This window comes from Artemia franciscana, chromosome 1, assembly GCF_032884065.1.
Source record: "Artemia franciscana chromosome 1, ASM3288406v1, whole genome shotgun sequence".
NCBI lineage: Eukaryota > Metazoa > Arthropoda > Branchiopoda > Anostraca > Artemiidae > Artemia > Artemia franciscana.
In genome coordinates this window covers 70,995,345-71,009,284 of record NC_088863.1, presented here as the reverse complement: position 1 = coordinate 71,009,284, position 13,940 = coordinate 70,995,345, and the positions used below count along the sequence as shown (strand labels likewise).

At 34.5% G+C, this 13,940-nt stretch overlaps 1 long non-coding RNA gene across 1 annotated transcript; it reads left to right on the top strand.

Moving 5' to 3' along the window:
• The first annotated feature begins 972 nt into the window (after window positions 1–972).
• On the top strand, window positions 973–5,724 carry LOC136033521 (uncharacterized). The gene is made up of 3 exons (XR_010618936.1): window positions 973–1,042; window positions 2,404–2,600; window positions 3,957–5,724. It is a non-coding gene; the product is annotated as an uncharacterized LOC136033521 (long non-coding RNA).
• The last annotated feature ends 8,216 nt before the right edge of the window (window positions 5,725–13,940 follow it).

Below are 13,940 nucleotides of genomic sequence, written 5' to 3'. Positions count from 1 at the left end.
CGCTAAAGCATTTTTTTGTAATTCCAACTGTTCATTCTACGACCCTTGTGATTCAGGAAGTCATTCTTAATGAACTAGGATAAAATTTAAGCTTTAGCGCAAAGAGCGAGGTATTGATGAGGGGTGAACCTTCTCAAACATGTAATAAAAATATACGAAAGCAGAGGCTTGTTACTTAAGTTAACTCGTAAGTTACGTATATTTATTACTATCAAAAACATTTGAAAAAAAATTAAAATTTCTAGTTGTCTTTTTAAGTAACCGTAAAAACCGGAGGATAAATAGGCGTTTTACCCCACCAATTTTTTCTCAAAATCGTCCGATCAAAACTATGAGAAAGCCGTTGAGCCACAAAAAAATATAATTTGCAAATTTCGTTTTAATTATTCATGTGCGGAGAACCAAATTAAAACATGTATTAATTCAATAATGTTAGAAATTAAATAAAGGAAACAAGTTTTTCAACTGAAAGTAAGGAGCGACATTAAAACTTAAAACGAACAGAAATTCCTCCGTGTATGAAAGGGGCTGTTCCGGCTCTTTACGCTAAAATTTGTTTATTGTTTTAAAAAGTAGAGTTGTGAGAAAGGGTCAAACTTTATTGTAAAAAGCGGGGCGTTTAGAAGGGAACAGCCCCTTTCATATACGGAGTAATTTCTGTTTCGCTTTTAGTTTCAATATCACTCCTTACTTTCAGTTGAAAAATCTTGTTATTTTTTGATTTAATACATTTAAAGCGTCTAATACATTTAATGGTCAAAATGACCATAATACTCTTCCTTCTGTTGGTTTCAAGGTCGGTGAAAGCTTCTGTCTACTTTGAGTTCTGAAATTGTTTTCAATATACTTATAACAAGTATGTGAATTTATAATGAAAATATAGAAGAAACATACTTTATTCAGGAAAGTTCACTGCCCACTTTCAAGGTTTCTGGTTCATTGATTACGGTTTCGTAATCAATTTGAGCTGAACTTTTGTCCTGAGCAATTTTCTGATTCAGCCAGTTTCTTTTCAAAATTCGTGAAGCCAGCATCCTAGCAGGTAAGTTTTTGATATTGATTTATGATATTCCTCTCACATTTTTGTAGGGTCGGTTCTATTTCTAGCTAGGAAGTTCTTTTCATATGCTGAATTAGTTGCAGCTATGACGAAAAATATTAAATTCAAAAATGCCTTAAACTGGTGGTTAGTTTTAACACTAACAAACATAAGCTATGAAATTTTTAATTTATGCAATGAAGAATGTTTCTAATAATTGGATTATCATATTTTTTTTTTTATTATTACCGGCAACAGTTTTTAAAATCATTGTGAATAATAATTTGGCAAATTATTATCTCACTCTCAGTGTTACCACCAGGTGAAAAATTACCTATACTCTTGAATAATCATAAAATTAGCAACAAAATCACTTGATTTTTGAAAAAATCGTGGAACACAAAAATTCTAGTTTAGCCCTACTAAAAGGTATTTCAAGTTGTTATTCCATAATATAAGCTGCTTAATACAAAAATACAAGGCAGTGATTAGTAAGCTGTAAATAATCCAATAATGAAACATAAGTTCATGTTTTTGCATACCCCAAGTAATCCTTGTAAATAGGGAGCAGTTTAACTTACTGACCTAGAATAAATGGAACATACCACTCAATACCTTTCTTATGCTTTTTCTCGCTACCATAACCGTTTTTGTCGTAAATCCAATTTTAAGCCGTTTACTGACCCTCAATGATGACCCTTTACTTGAGGTTATCAATGAAAATATGGTTTGTCAAAAATACATAAAACCTATAATACAAAAAAAAAATACAAAAAACCTATAGTATCAACGACTAATTCACCAACAGAAAAAATTGAAAAACGGGTTGCAGTGACTCTTAAACCTTTATCGTATTTCCAAAATTCGTTGGTAAAAAGCTCAGAATTCTTAAAAGACAAAGTTATAAATATTGAAATATCAAGTGAATCTAGACTTTTTAGTTTTGATATAAAATCGTTTTATATGTATACACCTTCTGATAAATCTGTTTGTGTTTTAGCCAAAAACACAGGATGAATATAAAAATGAGATAGAAGTATTATCTGCGAGAATTGAGAGAGAAATATTAAATTTAGTTAAAATAACTAACAAGTATGCTAATTATTTCAAGTTCAGGGATAATTTTTACCATCAAACTAGCAATTGGAGGGCCTACTATTAGGAAGTATTTATGTAGAGCATGTAGAAACTTTAGCTATTGAATTTTGGTAATTTTCAAGAAAACCTTAAGAATTAAGATTAAAAATTTTGAAAGACTTAAAAAGGGTGATTCTCTAATAGTGACAAAAGTTCACTGTTCTACATAAAGTTCACTGTGCGAAACCTGAGAAATTTTTTACACCATTAACAGCCAAATATTTTAGTTTGTTTGATGTATCGCCGGATTCAGAAAATGATGATAACTCTGATGACAATGGTCCCAAGAGAATGGAAGCTTTTCTAACTCCAGCATCATACCGAAAACGGATTTCTGCAGCTTTTTTTTTTAACTTTTGTACAACGGACTCTGAAGATGACTTGGAACAACAAGAAGAGTTACCAAGAAATTTTTCTAGTTTTGGTGAGTAAAGTTTCGATTGGATGTGGGGGGGGGGGAGACAGATACTGTTTTTTTTGCCTAGGCTATGTATCAGTTCTAAAGCCCAGTTCTTGGAATAAACGCTTTTTACATGCAAAGGGACAAGGGACAAGGGTCCAATATTTTGAAGAAAATCTTTTTACATTTATTTTAAAAGTAAAATAAAATAACACCTTTTCACTATTCCGTAAAATATAATTTGAATGAACAGTACCAAAAACATTATGGGAGATATCCCTGGAAGTATTGATATTCCCATGAAGGTAGAGATAAAACATAAATGTGTTTAATCTTAAGGAGGTCAAAAGGAGTGAATGTAGCCGACTAGAGAATTTTGTCTGCTTTCTCAAGAAGATGGTAAATAGGAGATGGTAATTTTAAATTCCAAGAAATTCCAAAATTTACCCCTACATGTTATTTATCAATTAATCTTTATTCTCATTGTAGAAAATGTCAGCTTGCGCCCATTTCATTTTACTTGCTATTTCTGTGTCTATTACCGCATTAGATTTACATATATAACAGTTTCGGCATTTGGACAAGTTATGTTGGGGGTATATAGTTTTCTATTTACCAATCGTTAAATGGTAATAGCAGGAGGATGGTTATAAGATCTATCAGTGGGTAACATGTTACCATCAGCAAGAAGTTGGCGTTCGTCATCAACTAAAAGTTTTATGCTTGCCCTCTCTTTCAGCACTAATTTTTCTGAAGATGTTAAACTTCAGAGAAGTATCCTAAAGTATACTGTTGACAGGGAATTCTCAATACCCGTATTTTGTTTCCCCTAAATGTTTGAGGCTCATAAAATTGCTTTGCTCTTTGTTTTATTATGGAAATGCAGTGTGGTTTTCATTGTCATTTGCTTCGCTCAAAAAGCCGAATAACTCCACGCGAAAATATTGAACAGCTCCAGAATTTTATATAGAAATTCTGATAGATTATGTAGTGTATAATTTCCTGAAACCAGTTCACCCCCTGGACTCTTTCCTCCCTACAGAAAATTCTTCCATGGATAAACCACCAGCAAAAAATCCCCCCCCCCAACTGAAAATGTATACATACTTTACAATAACAAATGCTATGTTAATAAAATGAGCAAATTTTATGACTCGAAGATCTTTTCCCTGGGACTTGGGAGGGGGATCATTCTTCATTCGAAGGCATAGTTATTGGGCCTTTCAACTATGATGAACAGAATGGGTATCCTAAGATTTTTATCAGAGTTTGGGATAAAAGAGGTAGCGGAGGGGAAAAAGGCTACTTTCCAATCTTTTTTGTCACTTAAAAAGGGAACTTTCAATTTCCTTTCTAATGAGTCTTCTCGCGATATTTTAGGACCACTGGAGCAAAACGATCACCCCTTACAAAAACAAGCAAAAGCAAGAGCTCTTGTGGCACTCGTGACGAGCTCGGAACCTACAACTGGACTCGATACTAGAGTTTTCGATGTTGCTATTCGTCCAGAAACCCTGCAATCGCCAAAGCACTGGCAATCTCTCCCGCCCCAACCCTAACTCCCCCAAAGAGATCGGATCCGGTCCGGTTATGTCAATCTACTTTGAAGTTGAAACTACTCTGGAAGATTCTATGAGAAAATACAATGCAAGATTCTAAGAAATATTAATTGCAACATGTTATGCACAGAATTCAGTCAGATTTCTATTCAGCTGAGATTTATTTGTATTTCGCCCATTTTTAGTTCAACAACTAACTAGAATCATGAATCATCAATTATTTTGTAAACACCGAGCAGAAATGTACTGCGTCATTTTCAATTCACTGGAACAAACTTTGAATACTGGATCATATGTAAAATCAAAGAAGTAGTCCTGTGTGCAAAAAAATATTGTTCAACTTGTTATTACGCTAGCCGTAGACATAACCAAAATCGTTCTTAAAGTTTTAAAGTCTCTCTATTAATTTTCTAAATATTCTTTTTGGCACTCAGAAAAAATTGAGATAGTAGGTTGAACGGATACCGCAGAAAGCAGTCCTAATTTATCATTATATGTTTTTATCTCCCCTACTGACATGATGGGGGTGAGGGTACCATTATAGGGTAGAAAGGTGGTCTGCTTTTGTTTACCTTTAAGTAAAGGATCATCGCTGTATTATACAAAGGTTTAGTGAGAATACGGGTTTCATCGTATGGGGAAAAATTTTCTTCATTTTAACTTTTAGTGTTGCTCCCTAATTTTATTTAGAACTTGTTTATTTTTAAATTCAATTTATCACCTATATTGGTGCTTGTATATTTAGTGTTTATATATACATTTTTATATAATTTTTGAGACATTGCCTCCATGTGTAAGACAATTAATGTTTCGTATTTTTAAAGAAACTTTTTCCGCAAAAGAAACTTCTGGAATAAAAATAATAAATCTATGTCCCTCCTTCCTTGATTTACTTTCTAACCCATTGGACTCAAAAGTTGTGAGCTTCAAAATACACCTTTTTAGTTTTTTCATGTCTCTCATCTCCTGGAAGTTATTTTTATCCATTCCTTTTTTAAAGTATGGTGAATTACCTGATATCAGTAAATGGTTACTCTGTGGCCCACGGGTAATAGGCCACCAAACCCCAGTTTAGAATTATTTGGCTATTGATGAGTTAAAAATAACTGAGAAAAATAAACTGTGAAAAGCAAATAGGCCTATTAAATAAGTTGAGTGAAATGTAAATTTAAACTTACCTTTTTAAATGTGACTCTTTTTTCAGGGATTCCAGTAGAATTAGTGTCAGTCACTGTCGCCTTATTTTAGGTTATGTCTAGGTAGTTGAGTTTATAGATAAGTATTTAAACACAACTACCGGGCATAATCTAAAGGCAGCTTAATGAAAATTTAGTTTAATTTTTGTAACCGTGAGGGAGGGGCAGTTTTTTTTTCAATTTCTCAATTATAATACTAAATGATTTGTTAATATGCACTCCAATACCTTGCCTCAGATACCTTGCTAGTTTGAAATCCCCTTCCTTGTGACTTTCTACAACTTGCCAAGAAACTGAGACTCGCTCCAACCAGTACAAATGAAAAGGAGATGCTTGCTTCACGAACAGAAGAAACTCACAAACAATAACTTGTATTTTTTGAATTACTATTTTTTGCTGAAAAAATAAATTGATAATACTTTTATTTGTCGTTTTAAGTTAGTTTTTATATCTTAGATATAGATTTTCATAGGTTAACATTCAGAGTCTGGTCCAGATAGAAAGAGCCCTTTAGCTCTCAGGAATTTCAAACAGAATTTCGTCTTACTGTGGGTATATTTAGTCTCTTGTCTAGTTGGTTTAAGCAATACGACCTTTTTTTCAAGTCCTAAATTTTTCTCTTCAGAGTTAGAAAAACTACTAATCTGAAGAATTTCAAGTTATGTTTTATTTGCAATGGGAGGGGATAAAAGACAACCATTTTAACGTTTAGGCTGTGCTATGGCCAGAACAAATGTCTTTGAATTTTCAAGTTTTGAAAAGAGTGAATATTTTGAGAAAATCGTTAAGCTGCTCTGAAAGAAATTACGAAACAGGGATAGAACTTTACAGATGTTGCTACTGCAGAACAACAGCCCTTTGGTTGCTCCCAAGCACTTTCTCCTCACCGAAAGATCCATTCTTAGTCTATTTTTGGAAAGCATATTGGTAATATGGTCGTTTTAAAGTTGCTGATTATGGCTGTCAAACAACCCATCTGAGATAGTAACTGTGGATTCCTTCACTTAGTCGCAACACTTTGGAGAGCCAAAACAAATTTCAAAATCATAAAACCCTAGTAACTTAACGATTGTTCCTTTTAAAACGATTCTTTTCCGCAGTTTATTCTTTTTTTCTGCAGCAATTATTTTACTTACTGGCTCTCTATTAAGAAAACTTTCTTGATGACCATTTCCCCTTCTCTTCCCTAAATGTCTGAATTCATCTGGAACCCAAGGTGTGGGGTAAAGGCTGTGGCAAGAGCATATCAATTTTCATAGTAATTTGAGTGTCTTTTTTTTGGGAGGGGAAGTCAAGGGGGCACTGGCCTCCAACAAAGTGGAGAGAAATTATTATTTACCCGATGCCCATACACTATCCACATACGGACCCCTTTACCCCCCAATCAAAAATACTGGAGATTCGCCCCTGGTAGTAATAAAGTTGGTCATGAAAGTATAAGGCTAATACCCTTAGCCACTCCAAAAATATTGCTCGTATACTTATTTGATAACCAGGATGCACTAAGCGTCTTTCGATTTAGTTTTAACATCCCTCTCAGCATTCCTTGAAGGTTCACCTTTATACTCTTAGTTATTCTTCTCTGATAAACTCAGCATTAAACATCCCCCTTCTTTTGCAATGATAAATTCTGCTTTTAAAGAATTAGCACAGTTCATTATGTACAATCCCTCCTCATGAGGATATGGGTATGACATCTTCAGAGGGATGGCTATTAGACTATTGACTGTTTTTATGTGGTGTGGCTATTTCATATTTTGATCACTGTTTCGGGTGGCTTAGAAAAAGAGGGAGGCTCTCTGCCATCATAACTATGATCAACACATCCTGAAAGTTCTAATTTAATGCTTGTAACCCTTCCTGAGATATTGCTGATGCACGTTTTCACCAGCAGACATATAGCGTATTTTGATTCTTTTGAACACCCTCTCAGTATTCTCTGAAAGTATTTACAAGTAGATTGGCTGGAGTCAATTGCTAGTAAAAAAAAGGTTTTTAGTGACAAACATATTTTGGCATTTAAATGTAGCTTGTTGTCTATTAAAAACGCCACACCCATGACCAGAATGGTGAAGGTACATTGGGGCTAAAATTTCACATACTTATATCATAACAAACAACAAACTATTGAACAACTCAAATCAGATTCGAAATCGTTACTCAAGTCAGCTTATCAGCTCACTAAACAAAACTAAAGAAAGAGCAAAAAACATAAGCTTTCAATGAAAAAGAGAAAGAGGCACCAGAAATAGGCACCAGATAAAATGAGGCAACGCCGTACCCAGTGAGAGGAGTTTCACCCCGAAACGTTATGCTAACTCGTCAACACGTAAAAAAAATATAATAAACCCATTTTTGAAATTTTTTTAAACTCCCTCCCTCCAAAAAAGTCTCCCGCCGCAAAAAAATCTTAGATACACCTTGTGATTGATATTGTTTTTTGTTTATTTTTATTTTAGCGTTGAACCAAACAGTTCGTGGTAACGAACTGTAGTAAGGAGCGACCCGGCTCAATAGTAACCAAAACTCAATAAAATGAATTTTGATATGAATAGCTACATCAAAAGAATCGCATTTTAATGCTGATTTTAAATATATAAATTTCGTCAAGTTTAGGATCTTAACGAAAATGACACCATCAGTTTCAGCGTATCAGAGAACCCTACTGTAGAAGTTTCAAGCTCCTATCTACAAAAATGTGGAATTTTGTATTTTTTGCCAGAAGACAAATCACAGGTGCGTGTTTATTTGTTTTTTTTCCCAGGGGTCATCGTATCGACCAAGTGGTCCTAGAATGTTGCAAGAGGGCTCATTCTAATGGAAATGAAAAGTTCTAGTGCCCTTTTTAAGTGACCAAAAAAATTGGAGGGCATCTAGGCCCCCTCCCACGCTTATTTTTTCCCAAAGTCAACGGATCAAAATTTTGAGATAGCCATTTTGTTCAACATAGTCAAAACCATAATAACTATGTCTTTGGGGATGACTTACTCCCCCACAATCCCTGGGGGAGGGGCTGCAAGTTACAATCTTTGACCAGTGTTTACACATAGTAATGGTTATTGGGAAGTGTACAGACGTTTTCAGGGGGATTTTATTTTGTTTGGGGGTGGGGCTGAGGAGAGGGGGCTATGTTGGAGGATCTTTCCTTGGAGAAATCTGTCATGGGGGAAGAAAAATTCAATGACAAGGGCGCAGGATTCTCTAGCATTACTATAAGAATACAATGAAAAATAAACATGAAAACGTTTTTTTTTTCAAATGAAAGGAAGAAGTAGCATTGAAACTTAAAACGAACAGAGATTATTACGCATATGAGGAGTTCTAAAAATACTTTAGCATAATGAGCGAGGTATTTAGGAGGAGATAAATACCTTGCTCTTTATGCTAAAGTATTTTTAGTAATTTCAACTATTTATTCTACGGCCTTTCTGATTCAGGGGTTATTCTTAAAGAATTGGGACAAAACTTACGATTTAGTGTAAAGAGCGAGGTATTAACGAGGGTATAAACCCCCTCGTATAAAAATATAAGGTTATAAAAGTTTGTTACGTAAGTTAATTCTTAAGTTACGTATATTTTTTGCTAATAAAAACGTTCGTTGAAAATTAAAAGTTCTAGTTGCCTTTTTAAGTAACCGAAAAATTGGAGGGCAACTAGGCCTCCTTCTCCACCCCTTATTTCTCAAAATCGTCTGATCAAAACTAAGAGAAAGCCATTTAGCCGAAAAAAGAATTAACATACAAATTTCATTTTAATAATTTATGTGCAGAGAGCCAAAACCAAACATGCATTAATTCAAAACGTTCAGAAAATAAATAAAAAAAAAATAATTTTTTTAGCTGAAAGTATGGAGCGACTTTAAAACTTAAAACGAACAGAAATTACTCCATATATGAAATGAGTTGTCCCCTCCGCAATACCTCGCTCTTTACGCTAAAGTTTGACTCTTTGCCACAATTCTACTTTTTAAAACAATTAAAAGCTTTAGCATAAGGAGCGAGGGATTGCGGAGGGGATAACTCATTTCATATACGGAGTAATTTCTGTTCGTTTTAAGTTTTAATGTCGCTCCTAACTTTCAGCTAAAAAAATTAGTTTTTTTTTTATTTAATTCATATTTCAGAAGCAGGAATCCAAGATGGCAACAAACACTAATTTTGCTGTGACAGCACCATTTATTTAAAGATAAGGTAGATAAAGCAAGAGTGATGTTCCATTTTCTAACCTCTTTATCACATTTAACCAAAATTAATTGTATTATCCGCAAAGATTTAATAGACTTGAAAAAAAAAAGAATTTAGCTAACCACACATGCTTGCCCCTGAGAAGGGTGGGTAGAATTCACAAGAAAGGATTTAAGACAAAAAGGATTTAAGGGATTAACATTTAAAGGCAACAATAATCATTTAAATATAATTAAATTTAATTTTATTTTATTTTATTTAATCATTAACTTTAATTTAATTAATAGCATTGAAAGGCAATTTTAAAGGCGAACAGAAATTACTCCGTACATGAAAGGGACTTTTCCTCCTCAGCTCCCCGCTCTTTACGCTAAAGTTTCTTACTGTTTTAAAACGTATAGTTAAGAGAAAGAGTCAAACTTTAGCATAAAAAGCGGGACGTGGAGGAGGAAAATCCCCTTTCATATGCGGAGTAATTTCTGTTCGTTTTAAGTTTTAATGTTGCTCCTTACTTTCATTAAAAAAAAACTTGTTGTTTTAATTTAAAAATAAGATGAGCCCATTCAGATATCATTTCAGATTAAAGCACATGTATATACAAGTTAGTTTTTCATAGGCAGCGCAATACCGTCCCTAAAAAGGGCTAAGTGGACTTTACGCATCTTTTATTTTCATCAGGGCACTTCGTATGGGAGGAGTTGTATATGAAGTAACCACAAACGTCAAGGCACAGTTACCGTGATTTGCACAAGCTCAAACTAAAAAGTGGCTAAAATCATTTCAAATATACTTCCTAAAATTATGTCCATTTCTGAGATACTATTTATTGTATTATGTACAAAAGTAAGACCATAACGCTTTCGAGCCCACCCATAGGGGCCACACATCTCATGAAATTAGTTTTACTAACCATCAATTCCATAAGGCCTTCAAGCCCACCCGTAGGAATGCACTTCCCATCCAATTAGTCTTACTAACCCCTCACTATTGAATTATTTCCAGCAGTTAATGAACCACAACCCATAGTAACCCAAAGTCTAAAAACCCGTTATAAAAAGACACTGTGTAGGGAGGGAAAATTGTCACCTGACACTGATTCAGGAATGGTAACTATTATTTCGGTTTATCTTAAATCATTTTTTTCCTTTTTTGTTTCAGGACCTCTGGGTTACTAAAACATCATAGAGAGATGTTTAATAGCTCATTTATAAGATATTTCTCAAATCTCCGTGCTTTTGAAAAATTTCAAAATGTAAAAGTACCATATTGCACTAAAAACGGCACATTGTACCATCTTGAAATAGGTAGGGCTAGCGGGCTACCAGATTATCGTAGACTGGTGTTTAAAAGTTCATATGAAAGCTTTGCTCATATATACGTTCTTATAAAATCCACTATCTAGAAGTGCTTCATGGCACTAAAAAGACATAGTTGGTGCCCTTTCTCAAGTGGAAAACCTGGGGCTAGTGGGCTGCCAGAACGTTTTATAGTGATGTTCCATGGTTCATTTGAAAGCTATTGCTCATATGTACATACTAATTATCAATTGTAACATCCGCAAGTGCCATATAGAACAAAAATCACACTTTTAGTGCCCCTTTTTAAGTTGAAACGCTTGGAATTATAAAACAGTACCATTATAATAGCTGTGGTTAAAAATACATATGAAAATAACCCCTGAAAGTTTAAATCGACTGGACCCCCAAGATCAGACATGCCCCCCTTTTTCTACTATATAATATATCTGTAAAAAATTAGCAGCTCTCATGATTCACGGCTCTTATACCAGGGACACTGAGGGCTATATCATCTGTAGATGAGAGTTTTTGGTATCTTTAATGATTCTAAACAAAATGGGTACCTCGCAAGGTTAATCAGATGTCCAAAGTGGCTACAAAAGGACCCGATATAAGGAATGGTTCTAGGTCTGTTGCTGTAGCTTTGGAAAAATAGACTAAAACTCTCAATTACCGAGCAAATTAACATTTTTCAACGTTTTGTGACCACACAGGGGGGCTGCAGAAAGAGTCACCCTTCTGTAATGAATAAATTTTGGTCATTTTAGGGTTTAATCCACTTCTGACACCATGTAATGATCAAGATACGCAATTTATTTAACCCAGGCACATACAATAAAAAAAAAGCAATATGTAAAGGCAAGAATAGCACATGCAACAACATTTAGAGTGAACACAATGACAATCCTATAAAATCATGGAACGGTTGGTCAAGTAAACATTAGAAGAGGCTCATTCGAATGGAAATGAATATTTTTGGTTCACTTTTAAGAGTCAAACATGATGGAGGGTAAAATCCTCTTTCCCCAAACCACAATAAATTGATGTTGTAAGATATCCATTTTGTTCTGAAAAGTCGAATAACAGTGCATTTAGAGTGAACACAATGACAAGAGCCCATTGGCAAGGATTGTCGTTTGTGCCCTGGAGCATTTAAGGTTTCTGTGGAACGGGTGGTCACATAAGCTTTGGATCGGATATAGCTCATTTGATTGGAGGTTTGAAGTTTTAGTGCCCATTTTAAGAGCCAAAAGAGAAAGGAGTGCAATCAGCCATCCCCGAAGCCTATCGTTTCCCAAAATACTTGCGAATGAAATTGTAACAGAGATTTTTGTCAGAATTTTTGAAAAGTCCAGTAATTTCGTTTTGGCGGATGTCAACAGCTGTCTTCAGGACCAGGGCTAGAAGTTGGGCAGTTTGTTCATGGTTTACACATAGTATATATTATTTAGAAGGATACACATATTTGAAGTTTACTTTCTAAGAAGACGAAGGGCATTCAAACGAGCCTATCAGGAAATGTTGAGGATACTGCTAAACTTAATCGAAACAATTTATGTGTATATAGTTTTTCATAAGGTCGCAACACAAGAATAAATGAGTATATTAATTTGGAAAGAATGGAAAATGATCAAAAAGGTAGCATTTGCATGCTACAAATACTACTACAACTACCACAACTAAATGCACCAAGATACTTTATAATCTAATTTCTAAACAAATTTCTTTGTACTTCATATTTTGTGCATTTCATGAGAATATGCCCAACGTCATCATACTCGTTACAAGTATCACAAAAGGGCGAGCTAACTCTCCTTATTTATGTAAAACTGAACGGCTTTTGGTATGACCTGGCTTCAATCTAAAAACAGTAACATCAACAGATCTAACATCATGCTTAAGTCCATCAGGTGGTGCCTTATAGTCATAAAGTTCTAAAATTAGATTTATGCAACTTCTAATAAAATTATTGGTCTCTCTATCACAGAACATCTTTTAAATGCATGCAAAATATTCATTTTGCATGAATGCAAAATATTCACTCACTTATATTCTGACCATTCAATCCCATCTAATTGAAAAAATAGAAAGGCTGCATGGTAACTTAAAACCACATGAAACTGAAATACTGGGGACCACCACTGCACAACCAGCACCCTTATCTGACTTGGAGCCATAAATAAAAATTTGTATATAGTCTCTTAAGTGGTCAGTTTGTCTTAGCCAGTCATGTTTGAGAGTCGAGTTGTTATTATCTCCACGATCAGGTACAGGAAAGTACACATTATTCTTTATTGCACATAGCTTATTCAATATATTATCCTCAAAAACTATCTCATTAATGGGTACTATATTTGGGCACTCATTTGAAAGCATATTATTACAAATATAAAAAGCTGGAGTAATTCTATCCTTGAAACTAACATCACTATTATAATTATATTTAATTTCCATCTTGATTATATCCTCATTAAATGTAGATTTTTTAGTAAAATACTTAACAAGTAACCTAGCACATCGTAGCTTAAGCGCGCTCATCCCAATTCAAGCATCATAGCTCGAATAGGGATACTATCTCGGCAGCCAATGGATCGCCTAAATACACGGAGGAACAGTGTATGTAATTTTTTTAGATTCTTCTGACTAGCTACACAATATACCATTATCAAGCTTACTAGCAATAACAGCCTTTATAATTTTACTAAGACACTTAAAAGGAGCACCCCTTTTCCCTAGGCAAATTACATTTATAAGGTTTAATCTACTCCTAATATTGCCTAACAAATACTCAATGTGTCTCAACCATGTCATTTTACCATCAAAATTAGACCTAGGTAAAATTTTTGTAGATGGGTCCAAAATGAATGAGAAAGTGGCAAGCGGAGCGTTTTTCCCAACCCATAATATCGCTTTAGGCGAGAGATTACACGATAATGCATCTGTAGTGTCTGCCGAGCTAAATGCCATAATCATGGCATTAGGCCATGATTATAGCTCTCTCTCTCTCTCTCTCTCTCTCTCTCTCTCTCTCTCTCTCTCTCTCTCTCTCTCTCTCTCTCTCTCTCTCTCTCTCTCTCTCTCTCTCTCTCTCGAAAGAGGGACTCGTGTCTTAGAACTCTTTCTAAAA